This window comes from Artemia sp. Qi Xiang Cuo, chromosome 4 (assembly GCF_049724085.1).
Source record: "Artemia sp. Qi Xiang Cuo chromosome 4, ASM4972408v1, whole genome shotgun sequence".
Taxonomy (NCBI): Eukaryota; Metazoa; Arthropoda; class Branchiopoda; order Anostraca; family Artemiidae; genus Artemia; species Artemia sp. Qi Xiang Cuo.
The window spans coordinates 46240380-46261579 of NC_142797.1; the positions used below are offsets into that span (position 1 = coordinate 46240380).

At 35.6% G+C, this 21200-nt stretch overlaps 1 protein-coding gene across 3 annotated transcripts in view; it reads left to right on the forward strand.

The window, feature by feature from the left end:
• LOC148953165 (5-hydroxytryptamine receptor 1-like) overlaps positions 1–21200 on the forward strand; it is a 259896-nt gene that overhangs the window by 201220 nt on the left and 37476 nt on the right. For all 3 annotated transcript variants that reach the window (XM_089087561.1, XM_089087560.1, XM_089087559.1), the window contains exon 2: positions 2332–2544. The gene's annotated coding sequence lies outside the window, so the exon portion shown is untranslated. The remainder of the gene's footprint in view (positions 1–2331; positions 2545–21200) is intronic.

Sequence of the window (21200 nt, forward strand, 5' to 3'; positions counted from 1 at the left end):
AACCCCATTTTCGCTGCTGTGAACCCCCACAGCTCTATATTATATTGGATCAAAATTGTTACATAATCATGTTATGTACACAGCCCTTTAAAGAAGAGGTTTCACAGATAAATTGCAGTAGAAAAATGGACTGATTCCACCTTGTTGATGTTTGATTGTGCAATGATTTTGGCATACACAATCGCAGGATCCTGGGATCGTATATCATCCTCATATCCACCTCTCACCTCCAAATTATAGAAATCACCTTTTTTAACCTGTGGCCACTCAGATTTTGTTTTGGAGAATGTGACTAAACTGCAAGACGTAGGGCCATGGGCTGAAATACCCCCCCCCCCCTCGCTTCTGACTTCATAAATAAGATAGACATGTTAGACCTTGCTAATTCAGCGAATTTGTAAGTCTATTCATGTTTCCTTACTTTAAAAGCGTGTTTGTTCAGGAATCAGTATAATCGGAGAATTTTTTAGCTCTAAGTTCCTCTTCATGCTCAGAAGTACGAAAATTTGGGGGTTGTAGTCGTAGATGCCTTTATTCTCTCTTTATAGGGGAGATAAACTCTGGCCCTAAGGTAATTAAACTTTTGGTAGCGTGCCTTAGGCTATGGCCGAACTAATGAGGCGTGCCGACTGGGGATGTTCGAGAGGCTAAAAATAGATCGTAGAGAGGTCGTCTAAAATACAATACTTTTATTCATTTACCATATAATAATCGGATATAATCTGTCTACTGTGACTGGCTGCCCAAGTAGCCCACAAGTCTCAATAAAACAACAAAAAATAAAAATAAGATACTTAGACACTTACAATGATAAAACAAAGTCCAAGGTCTTTCTAATGAGAAAATAAACGGGCAGAGGTTCACCCGGCAAGTCAAAAGATCTGCCTTCAGTCTCAAAAGTCGGGGTATATATAGGAAAAACCTAACCACGTTCTTCCTGTAAATTGACGCATTTAGCCAGGAAATTGGTTATTGAGCAAGTTCCCTCCAAGCCCACACATTCCACGATTTGTATCCTTATCTTAAAAAGTGGTATTTTGAAAACTTTATATTTGCGACATATATATTTTTACTAATTTAATAATTAACTAAATAAGAAAGCTTTACCACAATACTCCCCATTTAAAGAAGAATTGTCCCAATTCTCAATATTTTACTTTTAAAACAACTTAATTTCGTTTAAAGCTATTGTGCTGCCATCTTTGGGTCATTATGTGCATATACTCTCAATGGGTTTCCTAAGGGTTATGTTTCCGGGCCAATAATGGCCATGTTGCTTTTTTTTTGTCGAAGGATTTCAAATTGAAATTTATACTTGTTTCTCTTTTTCTCTGTCTTTAGGACTGACAATTACTCTTTTACCCTCTTCATATGCATCTTCTGTTTTAACTTGACCCAAAGCGGCTTAAGAATAATATTAATGGTTTTGCTAAAATTAAATTTCAAGTAAAATTAGACAAGTTTATGAATTATTTGAGTTTAAATTTAATTCCCCCGGAATTAAAATTTACTGAAATTTTATATTTATTGTATTTGGGGGTTGTAGTCGTAGATGCCTTAATTCTCCCTTTATAGGGGAGATAAACTCTGGCCCTAAGGTAATTAAACTTTTGGTAGCGTGCCTTAGGCTATGACCGAACTAATAAGGCGTACCGACTGGGGATGTTCGAGAGGCTAAAAATAGATCGTAGAGAGGTCGTCTAAAATACAATACTTTTATTCATTTACCATAATATATAATCTGATATAAACTATCTACTGGGACTGGCTGTCCCAAATAGCCCACAAGTCTTAATAAAATAGAGAAAAGTAAAAAAAATAAACTTTCACAATTACAGTGATAAAAGAAAGTCCAAGGTCTTTCAATTGAGAAAATAAACTTGCAGGGGCTTACCCAGCAAATCATAAGGTCTCCTTCCGCTTTAAACGTTGTGATCTTCATAGAAAAAACCTATCAATGATTTTCCGGTAAATTTACGCCATGACATTAGTTACTGAGCGAGTTCCCTCCAAGCCTACACATTCCACGAGTTGTATCCTTATCTTAAAAAGTGGTATTTTGAAAACTTTACATTTGCGTCATATATATTTTTACTAATTTAATAATTAACTAAATTAGAAAGCTTTACCACCACCCCCCCCCCCCTACTCTGTCTGTCTTTCTCTTTCTCTCTCTATCTCTTCCTCTCTCTCTCTCGTTCTCTCGCCCTCTTTTCCTGTCTCTCTCTTTCATAAAAAACCTTCATTTGTTTGTTATATTCCAAATTGAATGATACTCTCACTATTATCTCGAGGTCTATATTATTCCAGTTATCATACAATACTTTACAGGTATGTCATTAAAATATATCAGCGTCTTCATTCTATGAAAGTATACTAGAGATTATGCTTCCCACCTGGGATGAAACCATAAGCCTAATTGCAATCTCCAGCCGTGGAAAATGTCATGCAGAAAAAGATAGAAGGGAAAGAGAAGAAAAAGCTGCTATGAAAACCGTTCCCTGTAGGCAAAGGAGTACGTGACTCGTTCAGAATCAAAACTGAGTAAGTGAAAAGAAAACCATAAAAAACAGTTAATCCAAAAATAGCATATATTTTAATGCACAAACCATTTGTTCGAAGAAACCCAGAGCTTTTTAGTGTTTGTTTATGTGTTTAAATATTGGAATTGGACTTAAGTTGATTTTAGTATGAACATTGTTGAATTGTCTTTTCGGCAATTGTTTATTATTTAATGCGCGAAATATTTTTGCTATTTCTAGAATTTCTTTTTTTTTCATTTTTTTTAGAGAGAAACAAATTTATTTATTGACAAGACAAAAACTAAAATATCACAAGAGAGAAAAAAAAACATAACAAATACAACAAATTTCAATACACAAGTCGTTTCTAGAGTGGACCTGGTTTCCTCGCTGACACATAATATTAAAGAAAGGTCCTAGATTACTATTCAAAATCTGACATATTAGTTTTAATTTACTGTAAGAAGAATAAGCCAAACTCTGGTATAACACTAACTTTTTCACACTTTTCTTTGACTGAAACACGGCTGTGGACACGCCTTAAAACTCGCATAGCTGAATTCTGGAGTACACTAAGAAGACGAAGGTGAAGAGAAAACGGGTTTGACCAAACAACACAAAAAAAAGATACAGATCTACAAGAGAAGAATAGATTTAATTCTAATTTTTAAAAGATGCTCTAATCAAAGCATAAAGAGAAAAATTAACTCAGTACACAGAGTGAAAATGCAGTTTTATGAATTTGGCTTCTTAACGGCCAGTATGTCAGCAAGCCAGGTGTTTATAATATTTCTAAGAATCTGATTTTAAAACATACTACATTTTTGCATAGTTTTTTTTTCTAATTCTTTTGCTCTTTTACGTACTGTAAATCGAGGCAAGATTTTCAGGGTTGTGCTGCTGACATAAAGAAAACAAGAAAACAACTTTGTAGCAGTAAGAAAATACTTTAAAAAATCGGTTTAATGGATTGGCCATTCTAATGCTTGTATATCAGCTATTAAAATAAAATAAGAACATAAATGAATTACAAGTACCTCCATGTCAATAAGAGCCTTTATTAATGTGTGTGATGTTTAGTTACCACAAACCTTTTCTCTTTACTAAAATTTTTTAGCGTTTGGCAGTATAAATTTGGCACAAAATCTCTTAGATACTTTAATATTAACAGCTGGTATCAAGCAAATCTTTAAATGTTTACCCTCCAAATCAAACAGATCGCGGTAACGAACTGTAAGTAAGGAGCGACCCGACTCAATAGTAACCGAAACTGTAGAAAAATGGTTTTTGATACCAATAGATACATCAAAAGAATAAGATTTCAATGCCGAATTCAAATATATAACTTTCATCAAGTTTAGTTCTGCTCATCAAAAGTTACGCGCCTGAGAAAATTTGGCTGATTTTCGAAAAAAGGGGGAAACACCCCCTAAAAATTATAGAACCTTAATGAAAATCGCACCATCATCGGATGCGTGTTTATTTTATTTTTATTTTTTTTTTTTTTACTCAGGGGTGATCGTATCGACCCAGTGGTCCTAGGATATCGTGGGAGGACTCATTGGAACGGAAATTAAAAGTTCTAGTGCCCTTTTTAAGTGACCAAAAAAAATGGAGGCCAACTAGGCCCCCTCCCACACTCATTTTTTTCCCAAAGTCACCTGATCAAAATTTTGAAATAGCCAACTTGTTCAGCATGGTTGAAATTATGATAACTATGTCCTTTAGGATGATTTAATTCCCCGAAGTCCCCGGGGGGAGGGCTGAAAGTTATGAACTTTACCCAATGTTAACATATAGTATTGGTTATTAGGAAGTATACAGACATTTTCAGGGGGGATTTTTTCCGGTAGTAGAGGGGGGGGCGGGTCGAGGGTTACGTGAAAAGATCTTTCCATGAAGGAAGTTTTCATGGGGGAAGGGACATTGCTATGAAGGGGGCGCCGGACTTGCGAGCATTATTTAAAAAAAAGATCAGAAATTAAATATAAAAAAAACAAGTTTTCCAACTGAAAATAAGGAGTAACATCAAAACTTAAAACGAACAGAAAATATTACGTGTATGATTGGGTTCACCCCGTAGTCAATACCACGCTATTTAAGCCAAAGATTTTTTAGTAATTTCATAATATATATTTATTCTAAAAAAACGCCGTTGTTATTAAGGGGTCATTTTTAAAGAATTGGAACTTTAGCTTAAAGAGCGAGGTATTGACTAGGGGACGAGCCCCCTAATATATGTATTAAAAATATATGAATTTAGAAGTTCGTTACGTAAGTTAATTCGTAAGTTACGTATATTTAGCACTAATAAAAACGTTCGTAAATAAAATAAAACAAGTTTCGAGAAAGCCATTTAACCAAATAAAAGTAAAATTAATATGCAAATTTTGTTTTAATTTTTCATGTACGGTGAGCCAAAATCCAATCCTGAATTAAATCAAAAACGTTCAAAAATTAAATAAAAAAAACAAGTTTTTTTAACTGAAAGTAAGGAACGACGTTAAAACTTAAAACGAACATAAATTATTCTGTATATGAAAGGGGCTGTCCCCTCCTCAACGCCTTGCTCTTTACGCTAAAGTTTGGCTTTCTCACAACTAGTATTTTTTTTAAACAATAAAAACTTTAGCGTAAAGAGCGAGGTGTTGAGGAGGGGACAGCCCCTTTCATATACGGAATAATTTCTGTTAGTTTTAAGTTTTAACGTTGTTCCTTACTTTCAATTAAAAATAACTTGTTTTTTTTATATTTAATATATCAAAAGAAGCAATAATTTTTCTGGTTCTTGTATGATATACGCCCTACCTAAAGTTCTTCTAATATATTTCTCTGAAGCTCAATCTGAATGAAATATACCAAAGTAAAATAAAAATATAATGCTGTAGAAAAAAATTTGGACTATATATTTGTACATTAAGGGGAGGGGGGAGTATATCGGGTCTGCATGCCTAATGTGTTGTAGTATTCTGCATATTATGGAGTTTTTCGCATTGTCCAAATACTTTTCCCCCCCCCCCCCTCAATGCAAAATATATAGCCCAAATTATATATTTTCCATCTGTTGCATCAGTTCTCTTTGTCTTGTCTCACGCTAAGCTGAAAGAAACTAACAAAAAAAAAGGTTCTATGATGCGTCAATGATTGGACAACTTGAACAGTAGGGCGTTTATCATACAAGTACCCTTTTTATTTTTAATGTTGAAATTTGTTTGTTTGGATTTCTTTTCTGTTTAAGAGGTTGATTATAGTTCGCTCATGCAAAAGAGCTTTCATTAATAATTGTCTATTTTACTTGACTTCCTCTGGCTGTGTCTATGATTGAAGTATTTCATTTCTTAACTTGACTATCCAATAAACCATTTCTGCCAAAGTGTCAGACAACAAATTCCAGACCATCATTTTTGCAAATAATCTAAAACAATTAAGTCAAAGGTTCTTTGTTTCTTTCCAAGTACATGATGTTACGCAACGACTAGTGTAAAAACCAACCCTAAAAATAAAATAGTCTCAATATCATATTTGAAAACATGGTCTAAAATACCTTTATGAGTCTAGGCCCGCGAAGATCCCCCCTTTTATTTTATAAATTATTGTCTATCCTTTAAAAATAAATGAGATTATTAACATTGGAGAGTAAATTTATTCAAATTAGTGTTTTAACTAAACTTTATTTTTAATCACCAAACGTACTCCCTCCGTTTTCTCTGGTAAAGTATTGTCAATACTTTGTTTTTTGTCATTTAAATTATTAACGCTGGAGAGTAAATTTATTCAAATCAGTTTTTAAACAGCAAAACGTACTTGGCCGTTTCTGTTGCTTAAGTGTAACTATCAAATGGGGAGAAAGTGAGGCTGATTTTTTAAGGCTTGAAAAAGGCATTTATGTGGTAAATATCAATCTTTTCTAGATTTCTTATTGCCTTGAAGAATTTTGTATTGATAACGCCGTAATTAATTCGGAAGATGCTTTTGTAGCTTCCACACTTAAAGGATATAAGTAGAGAGGGAGGTGCTACTCCGATCACGCACCCCTGCTGCCACCTACAACTTTTTTTTACATAGTTTAAGTCTGTTTGTTGTCAGTGAGAATGAAAAAACAGGAACTTTCTCACATTTATGTCTGTTTTCTTGGATGGTTATGTGTGTTGGTAAATTTATTTGATGTTTTTCATGGATGTCAACAGCAGTTCATGTCTGTTTTATGGCTTTTGTCAGTGAGAATGGAAAAACAGGAACTTTCTCACTTTCATGGATTATTGAGTCATTAATCAAATTGTTTCCGGGCAAGGTTAATTAATGTCTGACAGATGACGTCAAGTTAATTAATGTCATTGATGTATTTCCAAAGAGAATGTTTCCGGGGCAAAGTTTGGATCACACATGACAGATGATGTCATGATTGATTGATTGGCATTAAAGGGGAATTAATTTGTTGTTTCTAAAGAGAATTGATTCACGAGAGGGGAATTAATTTGTTGTTTCTAAAGAGAACTGTCTCCGAGCGAATGTTTAGATCTTAGCGATGAACTGTTTTAGCGCGGGAATCAGGTTTCTTTGTAATTTGAAATGTGTCAGCGCAGAGATGCCAAAACAAAAGGAACACGCTGAAATTACGTTTAGGGATGATTTGGGCGAAACCATTTTAACCATTTTATGGAATTATTTCAGAGAAACAGTTAGAGACATTTTAAAAGATGATTTTAGAAGAGAATTTAAGGATGAAACTCTGTGGTCGTTATAATACACAAGTTGTATTTTAACAGTGTCGTGAGATCCCCTACCCCAACCCCAAAGGGTTCCAATCCCCCTACCCCAACCCCGAAGGAAGCCCCGGTCCTCAAAGGCCCCCCAAGCTCCCAAAAGGCCCCCGGATCCCCAAACGCCCTCCCCGGGCCCCCAAATGCCCTCCCCCCGGTCCTCAAAAGTTCCCCAGCCTCCCAAAGGGCCCCCGGACCCCAAAGGCCCTCCCCGGGCCCCCAAAGGCCCTCTCCCAGCCCCCAAAGGTCCCCCAGGCTCCCCAAGGACCACCCAGCCCTAAAGGGCCCCCCCAGGCCCCCCAAGGCCCCCCCGCCCCCCAAAGGCGCCGGAGCCCCCATTTTTTAATACTTTTTATGGCTTTATTATATCTTTTCAAAACAAGTTATTTTCTTAATGTCCATCCTAAACCCATTTTACAAGTTGAAGTACCCATTCTTTTCAGCCACAACTTCACTATACTGATTTTTGAATGATCCAACACCAAGCAATACTTTTCAAAAGGCATTTCAGAACAAGTTATTTTCTTAATGTCCCTTCTAAACCTATTTTACAACTTGAAGTACCCATCCTTCTCACCCACAACTTTACTTTACTGCTTCCTGAATGCTCCAACACCTAGTAATACTTTTCAATGGCATTTCAGAACAGGTTCTTTACGTAATATCACTCCTAACCCCATTTTAAAAGTTGAAGTACCCATCCTTTTCACCCACAACATTACTTTACAGCTCTTGAATACCACAACACCAAGCAATACTTTTCAATGCATTTCACAACAAGTTCTTTTCTTAATGTCCCTCCTAAACCCATTTTACAAGTTGAAGTACCCATCCTTTTCAACCCACAACTTTGCTTTACAGCTTTTGAATGCCCCAACACCTAGCATTACTTTTCAAAAGGCATTTCAGAACAAGTTCCTTTCTTAATATCCCTCCTAAACCCATTTTACAAGTTGAAGTACCCATACTTTTCACCCACAACTTTACTTTACAGCTTTTTGAATGCCCCAACAGCAAGCAATACTTTTCAAAAGGTATTTCAGCACAAGTTCTTTTCTTAATGTCCCTCCTAAACCCATTTTACAAGTTTAAGTACCCATTTTTTTCACCCACAACTTTACTTTATAGCTTTTTGAATGCCCCAACAGCAAGCAATACTTTTCAAAAGGCATTTCAGAACAAGTTATTTTCTTTATGTCCCTTCTAAACCTATTTTCCAACTTGAAGTACTTATCTTTTTCCTCACGTCTTTACTTTCCGACTTTTTGCATACCACACCACCAAGCAATACTTTTCAAATGGCATTTCAGAACCAGTTCCTCTCTTAATGTCCCTCCTAAACCCATTTACAAGTTGAAGTACACATCCTTTTCACCCAAAACTTTACTTTACAGCTTTTTGAATGCCCCAACTCCAAGCAATACTTTTCAAAAGGCATTTCAGAACAAGTTATTTTCTTAATGCCCCTTCTAAACCTATTTTCCAACTTGAAGTACCCATCCTTCTCACCCACAACTTTACTTTACAGCTTTTGAATGCCCCAACACCAAGAAATACTTTTCAAAAAGGCATTTCAGAACCAGTTCCTCTCTTAATGTCCCTCCTAAACCCATTTTCCAACTTGAAGTTCCCATCCTTTTCACCCACAACTTTACTTTACTGCTTCCTGAATGCTCCAACACCCAGCAATACTTTTCAATGGCATTTCAGAACAGGTTCTTTACGTAATATCACTCCTAAACCCATTTTACAAGTTGAAGTACCCATCCTTTTCACCCACAACATTACTTTACAGCTCTTGAATGCCACAACACCAAGCAATACTTTTCAATGCATTTCACAACAAGTTCTTTTCTTAATTTCCCTCCTAAACCCTTTTTAAAAGTTGAAGTACCCATCCTTTTCAACCCACAAATTAAATTAAAAGATATAGAATGCCCCAACACCAAGCAATACTTTTCAAAAGGCATTTCAGAACCAGTTCCTTTCTTAATATCCCTCCTAAACCCTTTTTACAAGTTGAAGTACCCATCCTTTTCACACACAACATTACTTTACAGCTCTTGAAGGCCACAACACCAAGCAATACTTTTAAATGCATTTCACAACAAGTTATTTTCTTAATGTCCCTCCTAAACCCATTTTACAAGTTGAATTACCCATACTTTTCACCCACAACTTTAATTTACAGCTTTTTGAATGCCCCAACAGCAAGCAATACTTTTCAAAGGGCATTTCAGAACAAGTTATTTTCTCAATGTCCCTTCTAAACCTATTTTCCAACTTGAAGTACTTATCTTTTTCTATACGTCTTTACTTTCCGACTTTTTGCATACCACAACACCAAGAAATACTTTTCAAAAGACATTTCAGAACAAATTTTTTTCTTAATGTCATTCATAGACCAATTTTACAAGTTGAAGTACCCATCCTTTTCACCCACAACTGTACTATAAGGCTTTTCGAATACCCCAACACCCAACAATACTTTTCAAAGGCATTTCACAACAAGTTCTTTTCCTAATGTCCCTCCTAAACCCATTTTACAAGTTGAAGTACCCATCCTTTTCAACCCACAACTTTACTTACAGCTTTTGAATGCCCCAACACCTAACAATACTTTTCAAAGGGCATTTAAGAACAAGTTATTTTCTTAATCTCCCTCCTAAACCCATTTTACAAGTTGATGTACCCGTCCTTTTCACCCACAACTTTACTTTACATCTATTGAATGCTCCTGCACCAAGCAATAATTTTCAAATGGTATGTAACAACAAGTTCCTTTTCTTAATGTCCCTCCTAAGCCCATTTTACAAATTGAAGTACCCATCCTTTTCACACACAACATTACTTCAAAGCTCTTGAAGGCCACAACACCAAGCAATACTTTTCAATGCATTTCACAACAAGTTCTTTTCTTAATGTCCCTCCTAAACCCATTTTACAAGTTGAAGTACCCATCTTGTTCAACCCACAACAGTACTTTACAGCTTTTGAATGCCCCAACACATAGCAATACTTTTCAAATGACATTTCAGAACAAGTTATTTTCTTAATGTTCCTCCTAAACCCATTTTACAAGTTGAGGTACCCACCCTTTTCGCCCTCAACTTTACTATACTGCATTTTTGAATGCTCCAACACCAAGCAATACTTTTCAAATGACATTTCAGAACAATTTTTTTTCTTTATGCCCTTCCTAAACCCATTTTAGAAGTTGAAGTACCCATCCTTTTCACCCACAACTTTACTTTAAAGCTTTTTGAATGCCCCAACACCAAGCAATACTTTTCAAAAGGCATTTCAGAACCAGTTCCTTTCTTAATGTCCCTCATAAAACCTTTTAACAAATTGAAGTACCCATCCATTTCACACACAACATTACTTTACATCTCTTGAAGGCCAACACACCAAGATATACTTTTCAATACATTTCACAGCCATTTACTTTCCTAATGTCCCTGCTGAGCCCATTTTATAAGTTGAAGTTCCCATCCTTTTCAACCCACAAATTTACCTTAATGATTATTAATGCCCCCAACACCTACCAATACTTTTCAAAAGGCATTTCAGAACCAGTTCCTTTCTTAATGCCCCTCCTAAACCCATTTTACAAGTTGAAGAACCCATACTTTTCACCCACGACTTTACTATACTGCATTTTTGAATGCTCCAACACCAAGCAATACTTTTCAAATGGCATTTCAGAACAAGTTATTTTCTCAATGTCCTTCCTAAACCCATTTTACAAGTTGAAGTTCCCATCCTTTTCACCCACAACTTTACTTTACAGCTTTTTGAATGTCCCAACTCCAAGCAATACTTTTCAAAAGGCATTTCAGAACCATTTCATTTTCTTAATGTCCCTCATAAAACCTTTTACAAATTGAAGTACCCATCCTCTTCACACACAACTTTACTTTATAGTCTTTTGAATGCGCCAACACCAAGCAATACTTTTCAAATACATTTCAGAACAAGTTTTTTTTCATAATTTCCCTCCTAAACCCATTTTACAAGTTGAAGTGCCCGTCCTTTTCTCCCACAACTGTACTTTACAGCTTTTTGAATGCCCAACATCAAGCAATACTTTTCAAAGGCATTTCAGAACTAGTTTGTTTCTTAGTGACCGTCCTAAACCCATTTTACAAATTGAAGAACCCATCCTTTTTCACCCACAACTTTACTTTACAGCTTTTTGATTGCTCCATCACCAAGCATTACTTTTCGAAGGGCATTTCACACTAAGTTCTTTTCTTAATGTCCCTCCTAAACCCATTTTACAAGTTGAAGTACCCATCCTTTACACCCACAACCTTACTTTACAGCTTTTTGTATGCCCCAACACCAAGCAATACTTTTCAAAAGACATTTCACAACAAGTTCCTTTCTTAATATCACTCCTAAACCCATTTTACAAATTGAAGTACCCATCCTTTTTCACCCACAACTTTACTTTACAGCTTTTTGATTGCTCCAACACCAAGCAATACTTTTCAAAGGCATTTCAGAACAAGTTCTTTTCTTAATATTCCTCCTAAACCCATTTTACAAGTTGAAGTACTCATCCTTTTCACCATAACTTTAGTATACTACTTTTTTGAATGCTCCAACACCATGCAATACTTCTCAAATGACATATCAGGAGCTAATTTTCTCATTGATGTGAATAAAAGTTCAAGTTCTTTTCCTAACTATCCATATGAAAAGAAATAAGTTACAGATCAATTCTATTTTTCAAGAAAAAATAAAATTTTCCACTCTAGTTAAGATTGTTCTAAAGGAAATTTAAGAATTTAAATGTACTTGTCTAAAATTTTCATAGAAGATGCAAAACTTTTTACATTGATCATGAACAGTTAGGTCAAGTCTGAATTCTACTAAAGAACTTGCAGTTCAATTCTAATTTCTCCAGAGTCCAATTAAAATCTTCCTCTGCAGTTCCTAATTTCACAAAGACACAAAGAAATTTAAATTTCTCTTCTGAATTTTCGTAGATAAAAGAAAAAGTTATAGTTCAATTCTAATTTTTTTTCAAAGAAAATGAAAAATCTCCAACTTTTTAATAAACATTGTAAGCGCTTAACATGCTAAAGTTTCCTAAGATAATAGAAATATAACAAAGTAATGCATAAAATATTTTTATTGAAGTAACAACATAAAAATATGTTACATACATTATTTTACATTATTAACATCATTGAACAGCATTGAACATTTTGAATCTGTTCCATAAAATAATTAATCGAGTTATCTTTCTCTTGATACTAGAGTTACTCGCTTCTCTTAGTTCATAACCTCTAGAATAATCATTCATCCATTTTGAGTCATATACAATTTCCACTGGGAATGTCACCTACTGATTCAATACACGTTTCATCATAGGTATTATTTGATTCATTGACTATATGATCAATAGTGGTAATAATGCTCACTTGTGCTTCATTTTCCAATCAATTTGTCATTATATTCATTAGTAATATTGGCTGCCAATGCTCTTTTTATTTTACCAGCAATTTCACTGTCTATTATCCCATTATTTTTACAGAGGCAACAGTTTTGACAAGTTGACAAGATATGATTTTTAATGTTGGTGCAGCAGTAGGCTCTTCTTTTCCTTACTGATTTCATTCGAATGCTAACACCGGAAAGATGACAATAAGATCTATCAACAGCTAACATGTTACCAGAACCATTAGCTAGAAGTTGACCATCTTCATCGACTATTATTTTTAAGTTGGCATTCTCTTTGAGCACTAACTTCTCTGGAAATGATACTTTCACATATCCACCTTTTGAATGATTAAAATTCTTGACTACTCCAAAGGAATTTAACTCCTCACTGTCATGACAACTTAGGCACACATTCCCAATAAGATCTCCGCTACTACTTGTCCCATAGTTCAAATATATCTCTTTGTCAGCATTCAAGGCAACAATGACTTTATCATGTGCACACACTTTCTTCGAATAATTCATTTTAACGTCTTTTTTGAAAATATGTTTAGGTGTTTATCCCTCCAATGGTAAAAAATGACTGATTTAACACACGTAATAAACTCGATAGTCTCGATAACCTACCAAGAAGTACCACTGGGAAAGCCGCTCCCAATGTAAGAGCAACCATAGAGTACGTTTGCTACACCCGCACGCATGCATAGTGAGAAAAATACAAAGTCGACCTGGGGGGATTTTCCGGCGAGTATGGTTAGGTTAGGTTAGGTTAGACTAGATTAAGTTAGGTTAGATTAGGTTAGGTAAAGTCAGGTTGGGTAAGTTAGGTTAGCTAAGTTAGGCTAGGTTAGCTAGTAAACATCTCTCCAATTTTAAGTTCTGTTAGTTTAGGCTAGATTATGTTATTTTAGTTTAGGTTAGGTTAGGTTAGCCTCCATCTGCGCGCGTACGTAGGCGAACCTAACCTAACTTAACCTAACATAACTTACTCTAGCCTAACCTATCCTAACTTAAAAATGGAGAGATGTTTACTAGCTAACTTAGCCTTACTTAGCTAACCTAACCTAACTTACCTAACATGACTTAACCTAACCTAATCTAACCTAACTTAATCTAGTCTTACCTAACCTAACCTAACCATACTCACCGGAAAATCCCCCCAGGTCGACTTTGTATTTTTCTCACTATGCATGCGTGCGGGTGTAGCAAACGTACTCTATGGTTGCTCTTACATTGGGAGCGGCTTTCCCAGTGGTACTCCTTGGTAGGTTATCGAGGCTATCGAGTTTATTACGTGTGTTAAATCAGTAATTTTTTACCCTTGGAGGGATAAACACCTAAACATATTTTTAAAAAAGACGTGAAAATGAATTATTCGAAGAAAGTGTATGCACAAGATAAAGTCATTGTTGCCTTGAATGCTGACAAAGAGATATATTTGAACTATGGGACAAGTAGTAGTGGAGATCTTATTGGGAATGTGTGCCTACGTTGTCATGACAGTGAGGAGTTAAATTCCTTTGGAGTAGTCAAGAATTTTCATCATTCAAAAGGTGGATATGTGAAAGTATCATTTCCAGAGAAGTTAGTGCTCAAAGAGAATGCCAACTTAAAAATAATAGTCGATGAAGATGGGCAACTTCTAGCTAATGATTCTGGTAACATGTTAGCTGTTGATAGATCTTATTGTCATCTTTCCGGTGTTAGCATTCGAATGAAATCAGTAAAGAAAAGAAGAGCCTACTGCTGCACCAACATTATAAATCATATCTTGTCAACGTGCCAAAACTGCTGCCTCTGTAAAAATAATGTGATAATAGACAGTGAAATTGCTGGTAAAAAAAAAGAGCATTGGCAGACAATATTACTAATGAATATAATGACAAATTGATTGGAAAATGAAGCACAAGTGGGCATTATTACTACTATTGATCATATAGTCAATGAATCAAATAATACCTATGATGAAACGTGTATTGAATCAGTAGGTGACATTCCCAGTTCAAATTGTATATGACTCAAAATGGATGAATGATTATTCTAGTGGTTATGAACTAAGAGAAGCGAGTAACTCTAGTATCAAGAGAGCGGGAACTCGATAAATTATTTTATGGAACAGATTTAAAATGTTCAATGCTGTTCAATGATGTTAATAATGTAAAATAATGTCTGTAACATATTTTTATGTTGTTACTTCAATAAAAATATTTTATGCATTACTTTGTTATATTTCTATTATCTTTGGAAACGTTAGCAAGTTAAGCGCTTGGAATGTTTATTAAAGAGTTGGAGATTTTTCATTTTCTTTGAAACAAAAATAAAATTGAAACTATAACTTTTTCTTTTATCTACGAAACCTCAGAAGAGAAATTTAAATTTCTTTGTGTCTTTGTGAAATTAAGAACTGCAGAGGAAGATTTTTATTTTTCTCTGGAGAAATTAGAATTGAACTGTAAGTTCTTTAATAAAATTCAGACTTGAGTTAACTTTTCATGATCAACGTATAATGTTTTGTATCTTTTATGAAAAATTTAGAACAGTAATTTTAAATTTTTCCATCTCCTTGAGAAAAATCTGAACTGGAGTGGAAAATTTTTATTTTTTCTTGAAAAATAGAATTGATCTGTAACTTATTTCTTTTCATATGGATAGTTAGGAAAAGAACTTGAACTTTTCTTCACATCAATGAGAAAATTAGCTCCTGATATGTCATTTGAGAAGTATTGCATGGTGTTGGAGCATTCAAAAAAGTAGTATACTAAAGTTATGGTGAAAAGGATGAGTACTTCAACTTGTAAAATGGGTTTAGGAGGAATATTAAGAAAAGAACTTGTTCTGAAATGCCTTTGAAAAGTATTGCTTGGTGTTGGAGCAATCAAAAAGCTGTAAAGTAAAGTTGTGGGTGAAAAAGGATGGGTACTTCAATTTGTAAAATGGGTTTAGGAGTTATATTAAGAAAGTAACTTGTTGTGAAATATCTTTTGAAAAGTATTGATTGGTGTTGGGACATTCAAAAACCGGTAAAGTAAGGTTGCGGGTGTAAAGGATGGGTACTTCAACTTGTAAAATGGGTTTAGGAGGGACATTAAGAACAAAACTTAGTTTGAAATGCCCTTTGAAAAGTAATGCTTGGTGTTGGAGCAATCAAAAAGCTGTAAAGTAAAGTTGTGGGTGAAAAAGGATGGGTACTTCAATTTGTAAAATGGGTTTAGGACGGTCACTAAGAATCAAAGTAGTTCTCAAATGACTTTGAAAAGTATTACTGGATGTTGGGCATTCAAAAAGCTGTAAAGTACAGTTGTGGGTGAAAAGGATGGGCACTTCAACTTGTAAAATGGGTTTAGGATGGACATTATGAAAAAAACTTGTTCTGAAATGTATTTGAAAAGTATTGCTTTGTGTTGGCGCATTCAAAAGACTATAAAGTAAAGTTGTGTTTGAAAAGGATGGGTACTTCAATTTGTAAAAGGTTTTATGAGGGACATTAAGAAAAGGAGCTGGTTCTGAAATGCCTTTTGAAAAGTATTGCTTGGAGTTGGGGCATTCAAAAAGCTGTAAAGTAAAGTTGTGGGTGAAAAGGATGGGAACTTCAACTTGTAAAATGGGTTTAGGAAGGACATTGAGAAAATAACTTGTTCTGAAATACCATTTGAAAAGTATTGCTTGGTGTTGGAGCATTCAAAAATGCATTATAGTAAAGTCGTGGGTGAAAAGTATGGGTACTTCAACTTGTAAAATGGGTTTAGGAATGACAGTAATAAATAACCATGCTCAGAAATGACTTTTGAATAGTATTGGTAGTTGGCGGGGCATTCATAAGCAGTAAAATAAATTTGCTGGTTGAAAAGGATGGGACATACGACTTTTAAATTGTGTTTAGGTAGGTCCTAAATGTAATAACTTGTTGTGAAATGCATTGAAAAGTATTGCTTGGCGTTGTGGTCTTCAAGAGCTGTAAAGTAATACTGTGTGTGAAACGGATGGGTACTTCAATTTGTAGAAATGTTTTATGAGGGACATTAAGAAAGGAACTGGTTCTGAAATACCTTTTGAAAAGTATTACTTGGTGTTGGGGCATTCAAAATGCTGTAAAGTAAAGTTGTGGGTGAAAAGGATGGGAACTTCAACTTGTAAAATGGGTTTAGGAAGGACATTAAGAAAATAACTTCTTCTGAAATGCCATTTGAAAAGTATTGCTTGGTGTTGGAGCATTCAAAAATGTTGTATAGTACAATTGAGCGTGAAAGGGTGGGTACTTCAACTTGTATAACGGGTTTAGGAGGGACATGTAGAAAAGGAATGCTTGTGAAATGCCTTTATAATAGTACTGCCATGTGCTGGGGCATTCAAAAGTTCTAAAGTAAAGTTGTTGGTTGAAAAGGATTTGTACTTCAACTTGTAAAATGGGTTTAGGAGGGACATTAAGAAAAGAGCTTGTTGTGAAATGTATTGAAAAGTATTGCTTGGTGTTGTGGCCTTCAAGAGCTGTGAAGTAATGTTGTGTGTGAAAAGGATGGGTACTTCAATTTGTAAAATGGGCTTCGGAGGGACATTAAGAAAAGGAACTGGTTGTGAAATGCCATTTGAAAAGTATTACTTGAAGTTGGAGCATTCAAAAGCTGTAAAGTAAAGTTGTGGGTGAAAAGTAGGGGTACTTCAACTTGTAAAATGGGTTTAGGAGGGACATTAAGAAAAGAACTTGTTCTGAAATGCCCTTTGAAAAGTATTGTTAGGTGTTGGGGCATTCAAAAGCTGTAAAGTAAAGTTGTGGGTTGAAAAGGATGGGTACTTCAACTTGTAAAATGGGTTTAGGAGGGACATTAGGAAAAGAACTTGTTGTGAAATGCCTTTGAAAAGTATTGTTGGGTGTTGGGGTATTCGAAAAGCCTTATAGTACAGTTGTGGGTGAAAAGGATTGGTATTTCAACTTGTAAAATTGGTCTATGAATGACATTAAGAAAAAAACTTGTTCTGAAATGTCTTTTGAAAAGTATTTCTTGGTGTTGTGGTATGCAAAAAGTCGGAAAGTAAAGACGTGTGGAAAAAGATAAGTACTTCAAGTTGGAAAATAGGTTTAGAAGGGACATTGAGAAAATAACTTGTTCTGAAATGCCCTTTGAAAAGTATTGCTTGCTGTTTGGGCCTTCAAAAAGCTGTAAAGTAAAGTTGTGGGTGAAAAGTATGGGTACTTCAACTTGTAAAATGGGTTTAGGAGGGACATTAAGAAAAGAACTTGTTCTGAAATGCATTGAAAAGTATTGCTTGGTGTTGTGGCATTCAAGAGCTGTAAAGTAATGTTGTGCGTGAAAAGGATGGGTACTTCAACTTGTAAAAAGGGTTTAGGAGGGATATTAAGAAAGGAACTGGTTCTGAAATGCATTTTGAAAAGTATTGCTAGGTGTTGGGGCATTCAAAAGCTGTAAAGTAAAGTTGTGGGTTGAAAAGGATGGGTACTTCAACTTGTAAAATGGGTTTAGGAGGGACATTAAGAAAAGAACTTGTTGTGAAATGCATTGAAAAGTATTGCTTGGTGTTGTGGCATTCAGGAAGAAGTAAAGTAAAGTTGTGGGTGAAAAGGATGGGAACTTCAAGTTGGAAAATGGGTTTAGGAGGGACATTAAGAGAGGAACTGGTTCTGAAATGCCTTTTGAAAAGTATTTCTTGGTGTTGGGGCATTCAAAAGCTGTAAAGTAAAGTTGTGGGTGAGAAGGATAGGTACTTCAAGTTGGAAAATAGGTTTAGAAGGGACATTAAGAAAATAACTTGTTCTGAAATGCCTTTTGAAAAGTATTGCTTGGTGTTGTGGAATTCAAAAAGCTGTAAAGTAAAGTTGTGGGAGAAAAGGATGTGTACTTCAACTTGTAAATGGGTTTAGGAGGGACATTAAGAGAGGAACTGGTTCTGAAATGCCATTTGAAAAGTATTGCTTGGTGTTGTGGTATGCAAAAAGTCGGAAAGTAAAGACGTGTGGAAAAAGATAAGTACTTCAAGTTGGAAAATAGGTTTAGAAGGGACATTAAGAAAATAACTTGTTCTGAAATGCCCTTTGAAAAGTATTGCTTGCTGTTGGGGCATTCAAAAAGCTGTAAAGTAAAGTTGTGGGTGAAAAGTATGGGTACTTAAACTTGTAAAATGGGTTTAAGAGGGACATTAAGAAAAGAACTTGTTCTGAAATGCCTTTTGAAAAGTATTGCTTGCTGTTGGGGCATTCAAAAAACTGTAAAGTAAAGTTGTGGGTGAAAAGTATGGGTACTTCAACTTGTAAAATGGGTTTACGAGGGATATTAAGTAAGGAACTTGTTCTGAAATGCCTTTTGAAAAGTAATGCTAGGTGTTGGGGCATTCAAAAGCTGTAAAGTAAAGTTGTGGGTAGAAAAGGATGGGTACTTCAACTTGTAAAATGGGTTTAGGAGGGACATTAAGAAAAGAACTTGTTGTGAAATGCATTGAAAAGTATTGCTTGGTGTTGTGGCATTCAAGAGCTGTAAAGTAATGTTGTGGGTGAAAAGGATGGGTACTTCAACTTGTAAAATGGGGTTAGGAGTGATATTACGTAAAGAACCTGTTCTGAAATGCCATTGAAAAGTATTACTAGGTGTTGGAGCATTCAGGAAGCAGTAAAGTAAAGTTGTGGGTGAGAAGGATGGGTACTTCAAGTTGGAAAATAGGTTTAGAAGGGACATTAAGAAAAGAACTTGTTCTGAAATACCTTTGAAAAATATTGCTTGGTGTTGGATTATTCAAAAATCAGTATAGTAAAATTGTGGGTGAAAGGATGGGTACTTCAACTTGTAAATTGGGTTTAGGATGGACATTAAGAAAATAACTTGTTCTGAAAAGATAAAATAAAGCCATAAAAAGTATTAAATATGGGGGCTCAGGAGCCTTTGGGGTGCTGGGGGTCCTTTGGGGGTCTGGAGGGGGCCCTTTAGGGCTGGGTGGTCCTTTGGGAGCCTGGGGGACCTTTGGGGGCTGGGGGAGGGCCTTTGGGGGCCCGGGGAGGGCCTTTGGGGGTCCGGGGGCCCTTTGGGAGCCTGGGGGACCTTTGAGGACCGGGGGAGGGCATTTGGGGGCCCGGGGAGGGCGTTTGGGGATCCGGGGGCCCTTTGGGATCTGGGGGGACCTTTGAGGACGGGGGCTTCCTTGGGGGTTGGGGTAGGGGGATTGGAACCCTTTGGGGTTGGGGTAGGGGACCTCACGACACTGTTAAAATACAACTTGTGTATTATAACGACCACAGAGTTCCGCCCTTAAATTCTCTTCTAAAATCACCTTTTAAAATGTCTCTAACTGTTTTGCCGAAATAATTCCCTAAAATGGTTAAAACGGTTTCGCCCAAATCATCCCTAAACGTAATTTCAGCGTGTTCCTTTTGTTTTGGCATCTCTGCGCTGACACATTTCAAATTACTAAGAAACCTGATTCCCGCGCTAAAACAGTTCATCGCTAAGATCTAAACATTCGCTTGGAGACAGTTCTCTTTAGAAACAACAAATTAATTCCCCTCTCGTGAATCAATTCTCTTTAGAAACAACAAATTAATTCCCCTTTAATGTCAATCAATCAATCATGACATCATCTGTCATGTGTGATCTAAACTTTGCCCCGGAAAAATTCTCTTTGGAAATACATCAATGACATTAATTAACTTGACGTCATCTGTCAGACATTAATTAACCTTGCCCGGAAACAATTTGATTAATGACTCAATAATCCATGAAAGTGAGAAAGTTCCTGTTTTTCCATTCTCACTGACAAAAGCCATAAAACAGACATGAACTGCTGTTGACATCCATGAAAAACATCAAATAAATTGACCAACACACATAACCATCCAAGAAAACAGACATAAATTTGAGAAAGTTCCTGTTTTTTCATTCTCACTGACAACAAACAGACTTAAATTATGTAAAAAAAAAGTTGTAGGTGGCAGCAGGGGTGCGTGATCGGAGTAGCACCTCCCTCTCTACTGATATACGTTCAAAAGTATAAGGAAATATGGTTTATGTTTTAAACATTTTTTCGTCTACATATCCATTCCAAATAGCCACCATTCAATATTTGCGCTAAAGCAATATTGAATGTTTTGATATTTAATAAAAATGAATTTTCTCTAAAAAAAAGCCAGTGCTCTCGCCAATCCCTAAAGCACTAATGTAGCTCGATCTTCGGAACACCTTACAGTCCATTAAAAATACGATTTTGACCCACCATTTGAGAAAAATACATATTTTTGACACCAATATGTTCCAAAAAATATGCATAATAGCATATCCAAAATTGGCCAAAATAAGCCCTTCCAAAATAACACTTTCTTAAGGAAAAGCGGGGAAAATGGGGAAACATCGAGTTTAATCTCTGCAATACTTTTTTTATTAAAATGTTTGTTCCTGTTGTTTCCCAAGTTTGGGGAGACCGAAAATAATATCAGAATTGAAAAATGTACCACTTAGCACCCCACTTC